The following is a 19,247-nucleotide window of genomic DNA, read 5'->3' as shown; positions in this document are numbered from 1 at the left end:
CCACATGTGCTGCACGTGTGGGCAGGTGGGACCCACCTTGATATATATATTTTCTATCCAGTGTCCATCCATTTGGACGATGCATGTGAGACCACCATGATGTATTTATTTTATATTCAAGCCGTCCATCTGTCTTGGATGTGGGACCCACTCCACACATGTTGCACTTGTGGAGGTGGGGCCCACCTTAATTTATGAATGCCAGATCCACACCATCCAATGTTAGGACGATGTGTCCCTCTGCTAGTTGACGCCAGCAAGCTCTGTGGACTACCATGATGTATGTGGTTTATATCGACGCCACTCATCTGTTTTGAGGTTTGGGCCCACCCCACACGTGTGACACGTGTGAGTAGGTGTGACCCACTTTGATTAATGTATTTTATATCCACACCATCCCTTTAAGATCTTTTAGGGGATGTGCCTAAGATTGGGACATGTCCAACAACAAGGAGCTGCTGACCATAAGTCCACTGTGAAGTGGTGTTATATCCACTCCAGCCATCCACTTCATGGCCCACTTGGACGAGTCCACCCTCCTAGTAGACCATCTACAAGTGGGGCCCACCTCATGTATGTGCTTCATCCCAACTGTCCTGTCACTGGACACCCACCAGGCCCACACGCTGGTGGCTGGACGTCCAGTAATCGACCCCACCTTGCTGTGTGTATTATCCTCGATGGCCATCCATTATGAGCCCATTAGTGGTGTGTGAGGCCCACCATGCATGTGTATTTTATCTAGACCATCCATCCCATTTTCCTTATTATTTTAGGCCCTAGGCCTGAGGATGAGACAGATCCAAATCTTAATTGATCGACACTGCAAGAAGTAGTAGGGCTAGAGTCCATCATTACATTTCTGGGCCCACTGTGATGTCTGTTTGAAGCCCAGCTAGGGGTTGTGAGGCCCACTGATGGGCCCCACCATATGTGAATGTGTTTCTCTAGGCCATCCATTTGCTGGACGTCCATCAGGTCCCCACACTGATGGCTGGACGTACAGCAAACGGCCCACCTTTCTGCACGTATTCTTCATCCACATTGGTCCATTTCATGGTGTGGGCCCCCATATATGCAATAGATCCATCTCAGGTGGATGCACTATAGGGAGTAGTGGGGGCTGGGACGTACGCTGCACCGCTGCCTTGTGCGGCCCACCATGAGTGTGTGTTATATACTCTCTGTTTATACATTCTTTTCTAAGGTCATGGGCCCCATTACCTTGTGAGGCCCAACGTGTTGTATATGAAGCCCATGAGATGTGACCTACTTAATGTAGATGAGGCCCATGTGATGTAGCCCATTGTGATGTATATGAGACCCATGCGATGTGGCCCACTTGATGTATATGAGGCCCATGTGATGCGGCCCACTTGATGTATATTAGGCCCATGTGATGCAGCCCATTGTGATGTGTATTAGGCCCATGAGATGAGCCTATTACGATGTGTAAGGCCCATGTGATATGGCCCATTGTGATGTATATTGGGCTCTCATGAGAGGCCCATTACGTTGTATGTGAGGCCCTTATGTGAGGCCATAGGCCCCACTATATGTTTGGCCTTATGAGAGCCACTCCTTGGGAGCAATGTTGGTTGAATGTCCACATTGATGGGCAATAATGGTTAAATGTCCACATTTTGACCTTTCCTTAGGCCTCGTTAGGCCCATTCTTGATATGACTAGGCCGTTTAGGCCCATCCTTTACATGAGAAGAGTACATTATCATCATACAACATACTTAGTATAGCTCCACGATCCATGCTCTTACGCATCATATGTATGCATGATATGAGGAGTGATTGATCATAGCACATGCCATTGGGCGGATTATTATGGGACTCCCTAAGAGACAGAGTTTCCCCACATGAGCACGTGGTATGCGTAGGTTTGATGTATGACTGAACAGTATGACTCATACATCTCGCATTTTATGATATGACCATTATTCACCATAGTAACATCAGGGTTGTGGCCTCCACAGGCATGTCGTGGATGATTAGATAGGACACCGAAAATGTTTAGTTCAAGCATCTGGGCACGTTAGTCGTCCGTGGGTGAAAGTTCCTAAACCTCCATGGCCAGGAGACGTTATAAAGTGTAGACCGAGTGGATACCTGAGCGCATGAGGGTCGTATACCATTAGGCCGCGTCTCCCACTGTGTCATGATCGGTTGGAAGGGGGTGTGGCCTTATCCGCCCGAGTAAGGGTGTTGTAAGCCAGACTGAGTTTGACCAACTCATGAATGGGTCAGCTACCAACGAGTCATGCCGGTATTGGTAGGTGGGTAGTGAGGTCTCTTTCACTCACTTGGTTGTGCGGCTAGGGAGGTGGCAGCCAGTGTGGAGTGTACTAGACCCCAATGATGATCCTAGAGATGTATGGGACTGATATGTGGACTTATTGAGCAGGAGTTGTATACTCAGCATTTTAACTATTCATTCATTCATTCACTATCCACTCGGGCTGATGGTGCGTAACTAATTTGGTATGTGTCCTTCGCAATGGCCATGATTTTGGTTGGGGCGCGTGACTAACCTGAGATCAGGAGTTTACCACATTGAGTCTGACTATCCAAATTTAGGTATGAGACTGGTTTGGTAGAAGTCCCTTGTGATGGACCCCATAGGCTGTGATACTACGTACTATCATCCCGACTTCACACTATAGCTTGGTCATTTCATTCACACTGCATATTGCATTATATCCATTGCATATGGTATTTTGGGTTGCTATGTTTCTACATTTATATAGTCTAGATGAGGTTGATGGTATTCATGGACTTGTCAGGATTTGTATATTTCATTGCATCCTCGGTATATGATATTTGGCTTACTATGTCTCTGTATTGCATAGCTGATCTACATTGCTTCCTCAGTATATGATATTGGCTTATTATGTTTTTACATCGCATAGCCTGAATAAGGCTGATGGTATTTATAGACTTACCAGCATATTTCTGCATTGCTCTGATATTGCATATTTGACACTTACCTTACTCATACACTTACACCATCCTCTAAGCTTTCTATAAGCTTATGCACGATAGATGCATACAGGTAGTGTTAGGTTGCAGTAGCGTTGAGCTTGGAGCATGCAGCTGTCTTATGGAGCTTTAATTTTTGCTATATGTATTTCCCTTTCAGTACTGTATTCAAATGTTTATATTAATGGATATGTGATGATTATTTTACCTTTGTGATTTGGGTAAACTTGTGGTTATGCTTCTTACGAGATAAATGTATGTTGGAAAATTCTCCTTATAGGATCCCTTGATCGAAATCTGGCGTATGGGTGCTATGAGCCGAGAATGGGGTACTACGGATGCTGTCGGCACCAGATTCGGCAATCGGGAATTTTGTGAGCCCGGTTTTCGAGTTTGGGGCATGACAGAAGTTGGTATCAGAGCATAACTTGGGAATACATGAGGATAACATCACATATCTGCTGATAGCTACCCTACACTCTATGATTGTTGAGAACTTAAAATGGTTAGATCCTCGAGTTCGAATAACTTAGAAACTTCTGATATAGCTCCCTACCGTTGAGATTGTGAGGCTGCATAGTATTCCAGTTTTGATCATTTCTGATCCAGGATCTGAAGTTCAGTAAGGGTCACCATTCTGTTGAGGAGACGTCTTGGGAGCACGAGACTGAGATTAGAGAGTGTTATCCCCATTTGCTTATAAATTGATTATGCCTTGTATGGTATTGATTATGACAATGCTTCCTCTTCCCTTACTTTGTCCTACGTGATAATAAATTTTGAGGATGAAATTTTTAATAGGAGGGGAGAGTTATAAGGCTTGTATCCTAGTCTGTACTATTCCCTAGACCCCGGCGATCCTCTCTATTGAATTCCGACAAACCGCAACATGTAAAAGACATTTGCGCGTGACCCTGAGTCACACCCTGTCAACCCGAGTCGACTTGACCCAAGACTTGTACCCTTGCAACCGTGCCGTCGCCGCAGTTCCAACGCCGTGACTTGCACACTAATGCGATACACAGGCCAGGAGTTGTGGGCCCACATTTATTTCAAGAAAATCTCACGTGTTGCAAATCTCGAGAAGAGAATCTCTATATTATATGAAATCAATCTCATCAATCAATCAAGTACAGCACCTATCCCTCTCTCACCCAAAAGTTAACACAACCATACCTCGCAAGTCAAGTACACCCATCACTCACCCATCACACCCATCTCTCTCTCCTCATATCTCCTCTCTCTCTCATTTTCTCCATCATTTTTTCCAAGTAACCCAAGAAAGGAGAGACCATCCAAGCTCTTCCAAGAGAGAGCCAAATGTGTGGCCCACTCCTTACTCCATATCTCTTAATCCAACCCTTCAATCTTCATCTCCCACAATCAAATAGGATGCCGAGGAGCTTAGCATTCCAAGGAGCCAAGAAGATTAGCAATTAGTGTGTGTTCATAGTACTAGATCGTGATTTTGTTGTAAGGCCCACATGATTTGGGACCCCTCTTGTTGTATGTGTTGTATATGGCCCATCTAGGGGAGCTCATAGTGGTGGAGCTCCCCCACCTCACGTCTCTCTCTCTCTCTCTCTCTCTCTCTCTCTCTCTCTCTCTCTCCATCTCTCTTTCCCATCTTGTGGCCCACCTGATGATACATGTATTTTATCCATGTCGTCCACCAAGTGGACCCACCTGGTAGTCCGTTTGGATGGACCTGATTGAAGGAAAATATAAATATCAGCTTGAATCTCAAGTTGGTGGGGCCACACATGTGGACCCCATCCTAATGTACCTAGCTGCCCACCGTCCAGTAAGTCTGGACAGTGGGAAAGTATAAATATCAGCTTGGTACAGTAGCTGGTGGGCCATACACGTGTGGACCCACCCCCCATGCATGTGTTTTATCTGGACTGTCCATACGGCCAGCAGGTGATAGTTGCATTGATGTCAGTGAGTTTGGGTCTCATCACGTGCTACGTGTTATACCATCCATTGCAGCGGGTGGGGCCCACCCCACTCATGCTGCACGTGTGGGCAGGTGGGACCCACCTTGATTTATATATTTTGTATCCACCGTCCACCATTTGAACGATGCACGTGGGACCACCGTGATGTATTTAGTTTATATTCAAGCTGTTCATCTGTATTGGACGTGGGACCCACTGCACTCGTGTTGCACGTGTGGAGGTGGGGCCCACCTTGATGTATGAATGCTAGATCCACACCGTCCAATGTTTGGATGGTGGGTCCTGCTGCTAGTTGATGCCAGCAAGCTCTATGGACTACCATGATGTATGTGGTTTATATCGACACCACCCATCTGTTTTGAGGTGTGGGCCCACCCCACATGTGTGACATGTGTGGGCAGGTGGGACCTGCCTTAATTAATGTATTTTATATCCACACTGTCCCTTTGAGATCCTTTAGGAGATGTGCCTAAGACCGGGACAGGTCCAGCATCAAGGAGCTGTTGACCGTAAGTCCATTGTGATGTGGTGTTATATCCACTCCAGTCGTCCACTTCATGGCCCACCTAGACAGGTCCACCCTCCTGATGGACCGTCTACAAGTGGGGCCCACCTCATGTATGTGCTTCATCCCAACTGTCTAGTCGCTGGGCGCCCAATAGGCCCACACACTGGTGGGCTGGACGTCTAGTTATGGAACCCACCTTGCTGTGTGTATTATCCCTGTTAGCCATCCATTGTGGGCCCATTGGTGGTGTGTGAGGCCCATCATGCATGTGTATTTTATCTAGACTGTCCATCCCATTTTCCTTATTATTTTAGGCCCTGGATTTGAGGATGAGACAGATCCAAATCTCAGTTGATTGACACCGTAGGAAGCAATAGGGCTGGCATCCATTGTTGCATTTTTAGGCCCACTGTGATGCTTATTTGAAGCCCAGCTAGGGGCTGTGAGGCCCACTGATGGGGCCCACCATATGTGAATGCATTTATCCAGGCCATCCATTCGCTGGACATCCAGCAGGTCCTCGCACTGGTGGGCCGGACGTCGAGCAAACAGTCCACCTTTCTACATCTATTCTTCATCCACGTCGGCCCATTTCATGGTGTGGGACCCCATATATGCAATAGATCCATCTTAGGTGGACGCACTACAGGGAGCAGTGGGGGCTGGGACATCTACTGCACTGCTGCCTTATGCGGCCCACCATGAGTGTGTGTTATATACACTCTGTTTATCCATTCTTTTCTAGGGCTGTGGGCCCCATTACCTTGTGAGGCCTAACATGTTGTATATGAAGCCCATGAGATGCGACCTACTTGATGTATATGAGTCCAATGTGATGCGGCCCATTGTGATGTATATGAGGCCCATGCGATGCGGCCTACTTGATGTATATATGAGGCCCACTTGATGTATATCAGGCCCATGTGATGTGGCCCATTGTGATGTGTATTAGGCCCATGAGATGCGGCCTATTGCGATGTGTAAGGCCCATGCGATATGGCCTATTGTGATGTATATTGGGCTCTCATGTGAGGCCCATTATGTTGTATGTGTCTTCCTTATATGAGGCCATGAGCCCCACTATATGTTTGGCCCTATAAGGGCCACTCCTTAGGAGTAATGTTGGTTGAATGTCCACATTGATGGGCAATGATGGTAAATGTCCACATTATGACCTTCCCTTTGGCCTCGTTAGGCCCATTCTTGATATGACTAGGCCGTCTAGGCCCATCCTTGATATGATGAGAGTACATTATCATCATATAACATGCTTAGTATATCTCCACGATCCATGCTCATACGTATCATATGTATGCATGATATGAGGAGTGATTGATCATAGCACATGCCATTGGCCGGATTATTATGGGACTCCCTGAGAGACGGAGTTGCCCCACATAAGCAAGCAGTATGCGCAGGTTTGATACATGACCGAACGGTATGACTCATGCATCTCGCATTTTATGATATGACCACTATTCACCATAGCAACATTAAGGTTGTGGCCTCTACAGGCATGTCATGGATGGCTAGATGGGACACCGAAAATGTTTGGTTCGAGCATCTGGGCATGTTAGTTGTCTGTGGGTGAAAGTCCCTAAACCTCCATGGCCAGGAGAAGCTCCAACGTCTAGACCGAGTGGATGCATGAGCGCATGTGTAACTCCCCGAAAATCGAGGGTCGAGTAAAGCTCAACTCCTGAGTTGCAACGCATCACTTATGCAACATAGATAATGATGTTTAAATGTTATCCATATGAGTGCGTTGAACATGATTGGGATTACACTAAATCGGCATATCATACTCCAGAGTTATTTAAATTGAGCAAGTGGAAGACTGAGATGAATATATAAAGTGTGTAAGTGTTTATCAATCCCCAAAGTATGAGTATGTTACCAGGCTAAATAAATACATATATGGTTCCAAAATTTACAAAATGTCAAGTGTAAAAGTTCAACTAATCCATAGTCCCGTAATCCCGGCGACGCAACTCTAGGTTTACATAGACCCACCTGAGAGTTGCATGTAAGAGAACTCCTCCTCGTCGAAGAAGTCTGGCTCTATTGTATAAGCCTCGCCAGAACCTGCATCTAAATCAGAGTCTGGTTGGTTTTTTAAACTACTATCCTAGGTGGGAATGAGTAGCTAATTTAGTGGAACTATAAAGTAAAGATTAACATGTTATCAATTCAGTCAAGCAATAATGATAAAGTAATAGAACAATCATTTCCTAAGTACTCTTATTAATGCAGGAATGGTATGCTGTAATGATACATGCCCTCGCCTGCACTCCCTCAGTGACTTCATCTCACGATTGCCCATGACAAACTCCCTAAACGTGCGCTTCCTCGCCAAAGCACTTGTAATGCAGTGCATGGTCATTTTAGCCAAGTAATTTATTAAGCTTATTCATACAACAGATTCGGGAAACTAAGGTACCTCTCTTTATATCATTTACCCAAACCAATGATCTATCTAAGGTCATCAATCCTACTTAATGCATACGATAGAAAAGTTGTGGGGTCATCACTCCCGGTTAAAAGTAGCGGATAGGCAAGTTCATGAGTTTATACTCGAGGTCACTCCACCAACGCCCCACCAACTGGAGCGCTATTTTCGAAGGGGGTCCGAATTAGACGGCTCACCCCAACCCACCCTGGGACCGTAGCCAGGCTATGCTGGTGTAGGCCAACAACTCGAATACAGTGTCCCATACACCACCATATTCAGCTCATGAGTTTGGGTTACTTATTGGTCACTACGGGGAGGCTTGTCACCCCAACGTAAGCCGACAGCTCGACCATGGTGTCCCATACACCACCATGCCCGGCTCATGAGTCTTAGTGGATCGTGGTACCATGGTTGAAACAGACATTTACCTTGGTAAGTGGTACCGTAGATTCAAGTAGTAGCGTCCATACATGGTAAACACACAATAGGCTAATCGGTTTATTAGACAATTTCAACTGGTACGAGCGTATGCTGAATTAATCGACATGGAGCGCATAAGCACTCCACGTGGCCTAACCACTGTCGACAATCATTATACGACTCAGATTCACCGAACGCATCAAATGTGGCGAGACTAATTTGTCCACTCAAACAGGAATTATTACCGATTGCCTGCACTACGTAGTAGTCCCAATCATACTCAAATGCAGCATGTGGAGAGTGAAAAGGCCTAGCTATATGTCCTAGAGGGGGGGGGGGTGAATAGGACAATGCCAGATTTAAAATAATAACAACAGAATTAAATAATGAGATAGCCAAATAAAGGAAATCAATTCACACTGCAGAAATGAAAGGCAACCTCAATAAATAAGTATTGAGAGGTTGATACAAATGTTGTTCTAAGGACAACCTTACACCATAAAAACCAAGGGTTTATAGCAGGACAACCTTATTTCTAGAACGTTCTTCGTATCAAAAACTCAAACCGAAGAGGAATAAATAAATAGCAAGGAATTGAAATAAATTGCAAGAATTGAAATCTAAATTATTACAACATTCCCCACAGTGCTTGAAATGTAAATATTACAACATTCACATCCACACATACATTCCACAAACTTGAATGATAAAAGATAGGAAATATAAATCACACATCCACAAAACACAAAGAGTTATAGTGGTTCGCCTGTGTGTACACCAACCATTAAACAACAGCCACACAGATTGCTACTCTACTCCTAATATCCTCACACAGGGGATATCAACGTTCACTATGAAAATAGGTTTCACAGATTCACCTAAAACCTTCACAATTGTGTCTTTCAAATGGGCTTACACAATTCAAAAACCCCACTTCTGAGTTTTCCTGACTCTCCTCAGATAACCACTAGATTGAGATTTTTCTGGCTTAATCTCAAACAAAAACTAAAATGAAGGAAATTTATAGTATAGTAAAATACCTGGATTTCTCCTTTTGTAGTATCCCGGAAGAACCAATCGGAGTAGAAGTTCGAATGTGGAAGTTCAATGTCCAAAACTCACTTTGAAATGGTTCTAGGTTCTAATTGATTTTAAATTAAACTAGTTGGCTTAGCTATATTTGATTTTGATTCCAAGAAGAAGGAATACAACAATTCCTCTTTTCAATTTAGATTGGAATATAGAAACAAAATCAAATTAATAAAGCTAATAAAAGAGAATATTAAATATGCACAATGTAGCTTAAAAATGAACACAAACTTATCTCAGAGTGATGCCTTGATTTTACTTGAAATTCAATATGAAACTCTGAAATTCGTGTTCTATTTATAATTGTAGAAATCTCATCTACGACTGGTCCTGAGGACACTACAACTGGTCGTAGACTGAATAGAATTTTAAAATTTCAAGTGTGATCGGATAAAACCGTTTCACGACTGGTCGTAGGGTGTCCACGACTGGTCGTGAGCCCTCCATGACTGGTCATGAGCATCCTATGACTGGTCGTGCGAAACCAATAATAGTTGCTGGAATTTGAGTCTTAGGTCCAGGACTGGTCGTAGGATGAGTCATGCATTGTTCACACAACCGGTCGAACAGAGTCCAGGACTGGTCGTAGCTCAACCAAAAAATTCTGAAAATTTGTAACAACTTAGGACTGGTCTTGAAATTTCTTGGACTGGTCGAGCCAGAGCTAGGACTAGTCGAATAGAGTTCAGGACTAGTCTTAGAATAGTCCAAATACATGTAAAGTAATTCAATTTGAATTATGTATACAAAATGACCTACCCTAAGGTCAATCTAAGGTCAATCATACCTTAAAAGTGAGGTATGAACATTGAGACTTCATTTCTTCAGATGATAGTTGACCTTTGAAGATTGTGAAGCTTGAGATCTCTCTCCTTGATGTAACATTGAGCTTGAGATCTTCTAGAGCTTGAATTACACTTAATCTTGAGTTGTACTTCTTGTAGCTTGAATTACACTTGACTTGGGTCTTGAAGAAGATCACTTCTTTCGTTGTAGCTTGTACTTGCATTTCTTGAAATGGTTTGAAGTAGTTCTTCATTCTTGACTTGAAGCAAAGTGTTTAGAGAGGTGATGCAATGTCTTGTGCAATGTCTTAATCATATAAACCAATGAGCTACACAAGACATAAATTGATATTTTGACACCACAAAATTTGACAACCAAAGGAGCATAAAACCATAACACTTACAATCTCCCCTTTTGTTAAATTTGTGACAAAACACACTCCAAAAAAAATAATAAGAGAAGCACAACATGCTCAATAAAGAATCATGCACCCGTCAATCATGCACAAGACATAAATAAGAGAACCAGTTACAGCCTGGTTAAAGAATCAAGCACCAATTGTCATTAACTAGCACAAATTCTTCTTTACTTATTTACTCCCCCTGAGTAGCACACACATATATATCGTAAACATTAATGTTACTACCCTTCAATCCATATCCATTATCCATTCCAACCAATCCAAACTACTTGAAATCTTCTCCCTCTTTTTGACACAAGATGACAAAGGAAGCAAAAAAAAAATGGAAAAGGATAATAAACAGGAGTGAGAAAAGGATTAACTAGTCAAGATTTAAGTAAATTAAAATCCACAAACCATTAACCAGTTCAAATTCCATAAACAGAGGTCAGTTAACCAAACTGAAGTAAAATCAAAGTGCACACACCAACAAAGGTAAAATAGTATTAGAGTTAATACAGACCAAAGGATAAAACACTTAATCAGATCCAGATGAAGGAGCAAGTATGGTAGGATCAAGTCGATGAAGGCCCGTGTTTATGCCCCTAAGATACTTGTGCATATATTTAAATCATAAATCATGGGCAACATTCATGTTCTCAACCTTCTCCTCAAGTGCACGAAGACAAGCATTAAAATTAGATGGCACATAGTTAGGATCATTAGTAGAATCAGATTCAAGTTCATCGAAGATATCATCCATATTAATATCATCAGGAAGATCGTCAGCTTCATCTTCATTCCCTGCTTCAGCTCCTCCAACACCAACATCCACTTGGCTAGGAGCCAATTCCAACTTCATCTTGTTAATATTCGAATTGTTAAAAATAAGATGATGGATAGGAGCCTCTCCAACCGGCATAGCAACTAACATGTGATTAGCTAACACAGTCATAAGATAGGCAAATGGAATATCACTATGACCTGGATGGAGATGAAACTGAATGACAGAATGATATATCAATGAAGGAAGACAAACTTTAGTACCAGAGAAAACAGAATGCAAAACCCAAACCATAAACGAAGTCAGTTCAGTTTTGTTACCTAATCGAGGATACAGATTTGAAATAAAAATTTTGTGGAGAACTCTATATCTGGGTAATAAATACTTTGAGGGGAGCGCATTCCCTTTATGAGTCCATTGCATATTCATATTACATAGATCTTTAGTGGGTATGCATTTTTCTGATTCTGATGGTTTTTCAGCTAAAGTATGAATAGGAATACCCTCATCGTTGACAGGTATGTCCATAAGACTAGATATCAGATGACTGTCTACATCAAATGGACCTTCTCTGGCATCAATTTTAAATGTTAAATTCTCAGATGAAAATTTAGAGATACATGCAAACATGGCTTGAGCAATAGATTGGTATGCAGGTCCACCCCAATGTAAAATATTAGCCCTCCTATAGATTGGAGCAAAGGAAGGATACCAAAAGGAGCATTGTGGTCAAGATCAACAGGACGTTCAACAATAACATTGGGCATACGCAAATCCCGCACATGTGAGGGATCATCTTCGGGTGACCAAAGATGGCGCCGAGTGATAGGAGTTTATCTAGAAGATGATGGACCACGGGAAGTTTTCTTTTTCCCATTAGCACCATTTGCATAAAAAAACTCAAAGAATCAAGAAGATGCAAATAGAATAAAGTGGGGTTTACAAAGATCAGATTTGGGTGTAAAAAACCCCAAAATCTTCAAGAAAACTTGAAATCAACCACTCTAAGGAAGAAAATGAAGTGATTAAAGCATAAATCTACAAGGAAAATTGAAATGATGCACTTACTTTAAGAATAAAGTAGTTGGGTATGACTAGTCATGCCACACCCGTTGGAGAAGAAGGAAGAAATGAAGAAGAAAATGATTTTCCCCAATTTAAAATGGCCAGCACGCTCCACGATCGCTCTTGAGCTGTCCTTGACCGGTCGTACCATGACCGGCCGAGCACATCCATGACTGGTCGTGTACAAACAAAAACATGCATTTTTCATGAAAATTTAAAATTTAAACACATAAATTATCAAATATATATACACTATGATACATTCATGCATGAATAACAATTTTGAATGCACATACCAAGATTAAATTTTAATTTATTAAACTTGCTCTTGTCGAGCGGTTTAGTGAAAATGTCAGCAAGTTGAGTCTCGGTCGGAATGTATCCAAAGATATTATTTTTTTCTTCTACTAAATCACGAATGTAATGATACCTAATGTCAATGTGCTTGGTACGTGAATGCTGGATTGGATTTTTTGATATATTTATAGCACTGAAATTATCTTAATATAATATCATTGATTCTTGTGCAATTTCATAATCGCTTAACATACGTTTCATCCATACAAGATGAGTACATGCATTTCCTACTGCGATGTATTCAGCCTTAGCAGTTGAGAGCGATATAGAACTTTGTTTCTTGCTAAACCAAGAAACCAAATAATTTTCAATTTAGAAACAATCACCACTGGTTGATTTCCTGTCATCAATATTACCAGCTCAATCAGCATCTAAGTACCCAGCCAATTGAACACTAGTATCATAAGGATACTAGAGACCTAATTTATCAGTACTTGCAACATATTGCATTATCCACGTAACAGCAGTTAGATGTGACTCTTTAGAGACAGACTGATATCTAGCACAAATACTAACACTAAAAGCAATATCTGGTCTACTAGCAGTTAAATAAAGTAAACTGCCAATCATACTACGATATAATTTAGGATCAACATTTTTACCTGTAGAGTCCTTTGAGAGTCTTAAAGTTGTACTCATAGGAGTATCAAAATTCTTACCATTCTCAAATTCGAACTTTTTAATTAAGTTTAAAGCATATTTGGTTTGAGAAATAAAAATACCATTAGGTTGTTGTTTTACTTGTAACCCTAGGAAATAATTTAATTCCTCAACCATGCTCATTTCGAACATAGATTTCATTAAATCTGCAAACTCAACAGTCATGTTAGAATAGGTAGATCCATATATAATATCATCAACGTAGATCTGTACTATTAAGATGTGATCATTAAGTTTCTTAACAAAATGAGTCTTATCTACACTCCTCATTAGAAAATTATGACTTAGTAAAAACTTAGTCAACTTCTCGTACTATGCCTTGGGAGCTTGTTTTAAACTGTAGAGAGCCTTTTTAAGGAGATAGACATGATCAGTGTTCTTAGGGTCTTCAAAACCCATTGGTTGTTCAACATACACTTCTTCATGTAGATCACCATTTAAGAAGGCACTTTTTACATCCATTTGATAAATTTTAAATTTTCTAAAGTAAGCAATGGATATGAATAGTCTAATTGATTTAATACGAGCTACTAGGGCAAAGGTTCATCATAATCAATGCCTTCAATTTGAGTGTACCCTTGTACAACCAATCTAGCCTTGTTTCAAATAATATTACCAAGTTCATCAGACTTATTTTTGAAAATCCACTTAGTTCTAATAATATGTTTATCTTTAGGTTTAGGAACAAGATACCAAACATCATTTCTCATAATTTGGTTAAGCTCTTCTTGCATCGCAACTATCCAGTTTTCGTCAGTAAGAGCTTCTTTGACGTTAGCCGATTCTATCTGACATGTGAAGCACATGTAATTACATATGTCTTCAAGTTGTTTACGAGTGCGCACAGTGAGAGGGTTTCCAAGAATCTGATTGGTTGGATGATCTTTAACAGTCCTCAATTCAGAATTGTTTTGACTTGATAAAGTATCTGGTTTGTCAATTAAAAGAACTTCATCATTATCTGAACTTGGGGCAAGTGTATTCAAGTGATCGTTTATGTCTACATTAATAGATTCTTGAATAACACCGGTCCTTTTGTTCAGTATATACACAACTGTTTAAAGAATAACCTAAAAAGATCCCTTCATCGCTTTTAGTGTCAAACTTTCCCAAATTTTCATGGTCACGTAAAATATAGCACTTGCTGCCAAAAACTCGAAAGTGTTTGACAGTAGGCTTCTTATGGAACCACATCTCATAAGCTGTCTTACAGTTTGACTTTCTCGTATAGACCCGATTGATTATATAGCATGCAGTATTTACGGCTTTAGCCCAAAGATTTTTAGATAGCTTCATACTATTCAACATTACATTAGCCATTTCTTGAAGCACTCAATTTTTTCTTTCTACAATTCCATTTTTTTGTGGAGTTTTGGGTGTAGAGAATTCATGTAATATCCCCTGATTGCTACAGAACTTCTCAAAACTGCTATTTTTGAATTCTGATCCATAATCACTACGGATCTTATTAGTATGAGAACCTTTTTCACTTTGGATCCGTTTGAGAATCCTTTTTACTTCATCAAGGATTTATTCCTTAAGAAAGCTATCCAAGTGAATCTGGTATAATCATCCACGATCACTAGTATGTATTTTTTGTCACCTCGACTCTCCATCCTGGTTGGTCCTATTAGATCCATATGGAAAAGCTCGAGTGGTTTGATGTGACATTGGAGTTCACCTTTTTGTGAGCACTCCTAGTTTGTTTACCAATCTGGCATTCGCCACATATTTTGCCTACTTTCTGTATTTTAGGTAGAACTTTTATTAGTTCTCTTTTGTTCAATTTTTATAGATTACGGTAGTGTACATGTCCAAGGCGTCTATGCCATAATTTAGTCTCATCGGTATGGACCATGTAACACAATTGATTAGATGAGCTAGAATCACTTACGATGTAGCAGTTTTCAGATGTTCTACAACCAGTTAATATTACTGAACCATTTTTGTTTAAAATTTCACACCCTAGGTTAGAAAATTTAACACTATGATTTTTATCGCATATTTGAGAAATGCTTAACAAGTTATGTTTTAACCCTTCAACGTACAAAACATTCTCAAATAAGGGGAGGTTAGAAAGTTGAACCATACCTTGGCCAATAATCCTGCAGTTGCTGCCATCACCGAATGTGACTGAACCATCAACCATGTCTTTGAGATCAGTGAATAGACCTTTATCACCAATCATGTAACATCCCGGAAAATTTTTATGCAAAGACCCGAGCACCACCTCAATCAGGATTCTCTTGGGACTCAATCCTTTAGAAGTTAAATGTGAATTAACTAGCGTAAAACTCGATTGCTTGTGAAATTAGCACCAATCACTTTAAATTTGATCTACAATACCGAAAACCTTTAGAATCGTTAGCGCTATGTTACCCTGAAATCTAGGATTCAATGCTAAATCCAATTGCTCTCGGGAGTACTTGGAAACTTGGTATCGGACGTGGACCACGCATCGAAAGTCTGATAGCGATGATCTTAGACAATTATGATCATCTTATTAGGCTTAACAATAACCTCAAAAATCAAGTCCAGATGATGTCCTGAGACGATTTGCTTGAGTCCGGAGTAAGAGTGTGAGAAAGGTGAAATTATTTAGAAATTAATATATATTTAAGAAATCTGAGTCGTGTCGCTTGCACGCCGATTTTAAGCATTCTAACCGTCAGAATCTAACCCAAATTTACCCTCGGATCAGGGAAGATGGCCCATACATGTCAAAGTGCCAGTGGACCTGATCGCGTTTCGGTGACCGCTAAATTGAAACTGGTCCGCCACGGCTGATTTGTAAATCCAATCGGTACAAAAACTCAGCTTGTCCTAGATTCATGGTCAGGGAGCTTAAGTTCGACCGCACGTGGAAAAAGGGACCACCAGAAGTGCTCTGTTGGACCGAAATAGACCCGATTTGGTTATAACCTAAGTATACCTTGGCCCTGGGGCTATTTCCATCAATATTAGGCCTATATAAAGACCTTAAGTTATCTAGTCACCGTTGACAAAGACTTATCGTCTGAATCAGATCTGTTGCGCACTTTCTGGTTTAAGGTGCGGACTATATTCGTATAGGTTATGGTTTTCAAGGCTTTCAATGTCGATTAATGGTTTATTATTGTTGTGGGTGAAATTTCACATGCCAAATGCGATGTTTGTATTGCGTTTCTGATATATATGAACTATATTGAGATTTGTGTATTCCATGTATATGTAGAAAGTATCGCATATGTATGAAATACGAGCATGTGTTTACCATGATTAATTGTCACATGTTTGTGCTAGTTGTAGGTGTAACAACTCCTTGGCAAGAGGAATTGTCCTAATGTGAGCTATCACCAACATACATCATGTATGTTGGAATATGTAGCCTAAGTGTTTGTAAAAATGTCTTAATGAATAAGTGTGTCATATATTGTACTTTTTATGGGCGTTGAGAAGAGATTCTCAACTATCTTAATGATGTGTATGATTTCCTCCATGCAATTTATATTCTTTGTCTGCTTAACTTAGACGCTACTTACGTGTGAATTCATGTTAAGTTGATATTCATCAAATGCTCACATGCTGTATGGTTAGAATTGTTGATCCATTACTATTCTGAATTGCTGGTATGAAAATCTGTTATACTTGAATGTGTTTGGGACTATGAAATAGTCTAGGGAATCAGTAACAAACCTTGAGTTCATGGCCGAAGTTGTTTTCACCACGTAGGACGTGTTTGATGAACCCAAGTCGTATTAGGGTTGTCGGCAGTGGTTTGGCCACACGGAGTGTTTGCGCCCTTCATGTCGTTCAACTCAATGTGCGCTAGTGCTAGTCTAGCTCATCAAGTAACCCGATTATCCCGGTGGATGTGCACCATGTATGGACGCTATTGTTTGAATCTAGGGTACCAAACTTACTAGTGCAATCCCGTTAACTGTGGTACCTCGATCTGCTAAGACTCATGAGCTAGGCATGGTGGCATGGGACACTGTGGTCCAGTGTCGGCCTACGCTGGGGTGACGAGCCTCCCCGTAGTGACCAGTGAGCAATTCAGACTCGTGAGCCGATTATGGTGGTATGGGACACTATATTCATGCTGTCGGCCTACATTGATTGGTGATGAGCCCTTTGTAGTGACCTCGAGCATACCTTGATACTGCATTGAGGCGATGAGCCTTAGGGTAGTAACTAAGGTATGATAGGCATGCATTGATTGGTGATGAGCCCTTTGCAGCGACCTAGAACCACAATATCGTATGAGATTGTCTAGGACTGAAGACCCTAGAATGGATCACCGTTTGGGAATTGATATGAGGAAGGTACCTTAGCTTCCTAATCCTGCTATATGAAAAGGACTAATAACAACTTGGTAATCATGTTCATGCACCGCATTGCATGTGTTTTGGTGTTGTGGAGCACTGCGAGAGGTTATCAAACATACCGTAAGATAAAGACGCTGAGGAAGTGCAGGCGAGGGCATGCATCATTTCTACATACATCCTTGCATTAACAAGAGTAATTAGGACATGTTTGATTGTATTGCCTTATCATTATTGCTTGATTGGATTGATAATATATTAACTTTTACTGTATAGTTCCATTGAGTTGATCACTCACTCCCACGTTCTGGGACGGTGTTTCAACACCTATCAGACTCTGTCTTAGATGCAGATGATGATGTAACCCACGACGCAGTGCAGGAGTATGAGGATGACAAGGAGGCATTTTCCTTTATGCAGTTCTCAGGCAGGTTCATGTGAGCCGTGTCCTGAGCTACGGGGATTCAGGGTTTATTTTGTAACGGGTGATTTCATTTTGATACTTATATTTTGAAACAAACACTTGTAATTATGACCTGGCAGAGCATACATATCTCAGGGACTTATATAGCTATACATATGTGTTTCTTCAGTCTTCCGCTTGCAGATTTCACCTATCCCTAGATTATGTTTGTAGTTTGGCTTAATCTACTCCATGTTTTATGCACTCATAGAGATAACATACATCCATCATTGCATATGTTGCATAAGTGATGTTTTGAAACTCGGGAGTTGACTTATGCTTGACCCCCAAATTTCAGGGCATTACAAGTTGGTATCAGAGCATAATTTGGATTAAACCGGACCTGGGTTATGGTCACACAACGCACGCTGATGCCACCTTAGTGTAGGAGGGTGCAAGATAAATCTAGAATTAGTGTAGGTTTTCTAATTGCACCTATCGGCGAAAGTTTACTGAAAATGATCGCCGAGATCGAGTCTGTACACACTCTTGATCACACACAACAACCCCAAATCTCTTCTAGACCATCCATCGATGGGTTTAGACCGTATATCGTCCCATCCCAGCCATTAAAAAGCCGGTAAACTTGAACCTGTATCAGATTCTAGTCGAAGTAACCCGAAACGAGTCAAAACGGACTAGGGGCCCAATCGGGGCAATTTCAGGGGCACCCAAGGTGGGACCCACATCATTTTTGAGCTTGGGGAGGGGGAGGACCTTGCCCCCACTAGTGAGCCATCACCGGTTAGTCCAGAGACCGGTGAGGCCCTCACCGGTTTGGTGAGCCCTCGCCGGCCAGTGGGCCCGGACGGGTCGAGCCGGTCAGGCTGACGCCGTTGGGGCCTAGTGTGGCCCACTCCTCCATGGTTGGTTGAATAAAGCTCCTCCCAAACCCTCTTTCCTTTATAAACTACCCTCCTATGCTTTCCTTTTCTTAAAGTTTCTCTCAAAACCCCATAAAAACCCATCTCCAAACCCCTTCTTCTTCCATTTTCATGCATCCTCACT

This window comes from Magnolia sinica, chromosome 9 (genome assembly GCF_029962835.1).
Source record: "Magnolia sinica isolate HGM2019 chromosome 9, MsV1, whole genome shotgun sequence".
NCBI classification, from domain to species: domain Eukaryota; kingdom Viridiplantae; phylum Streptophyta; class Magnoliopsida; order Magnoliales; family Magnoliaceae; genus Magnolia; species Magnolia sinica.
The sequence above is the reverse complement of the archived record's forward strand: the minus strand, read 5'-3'. Positions refer to the sequence as shown.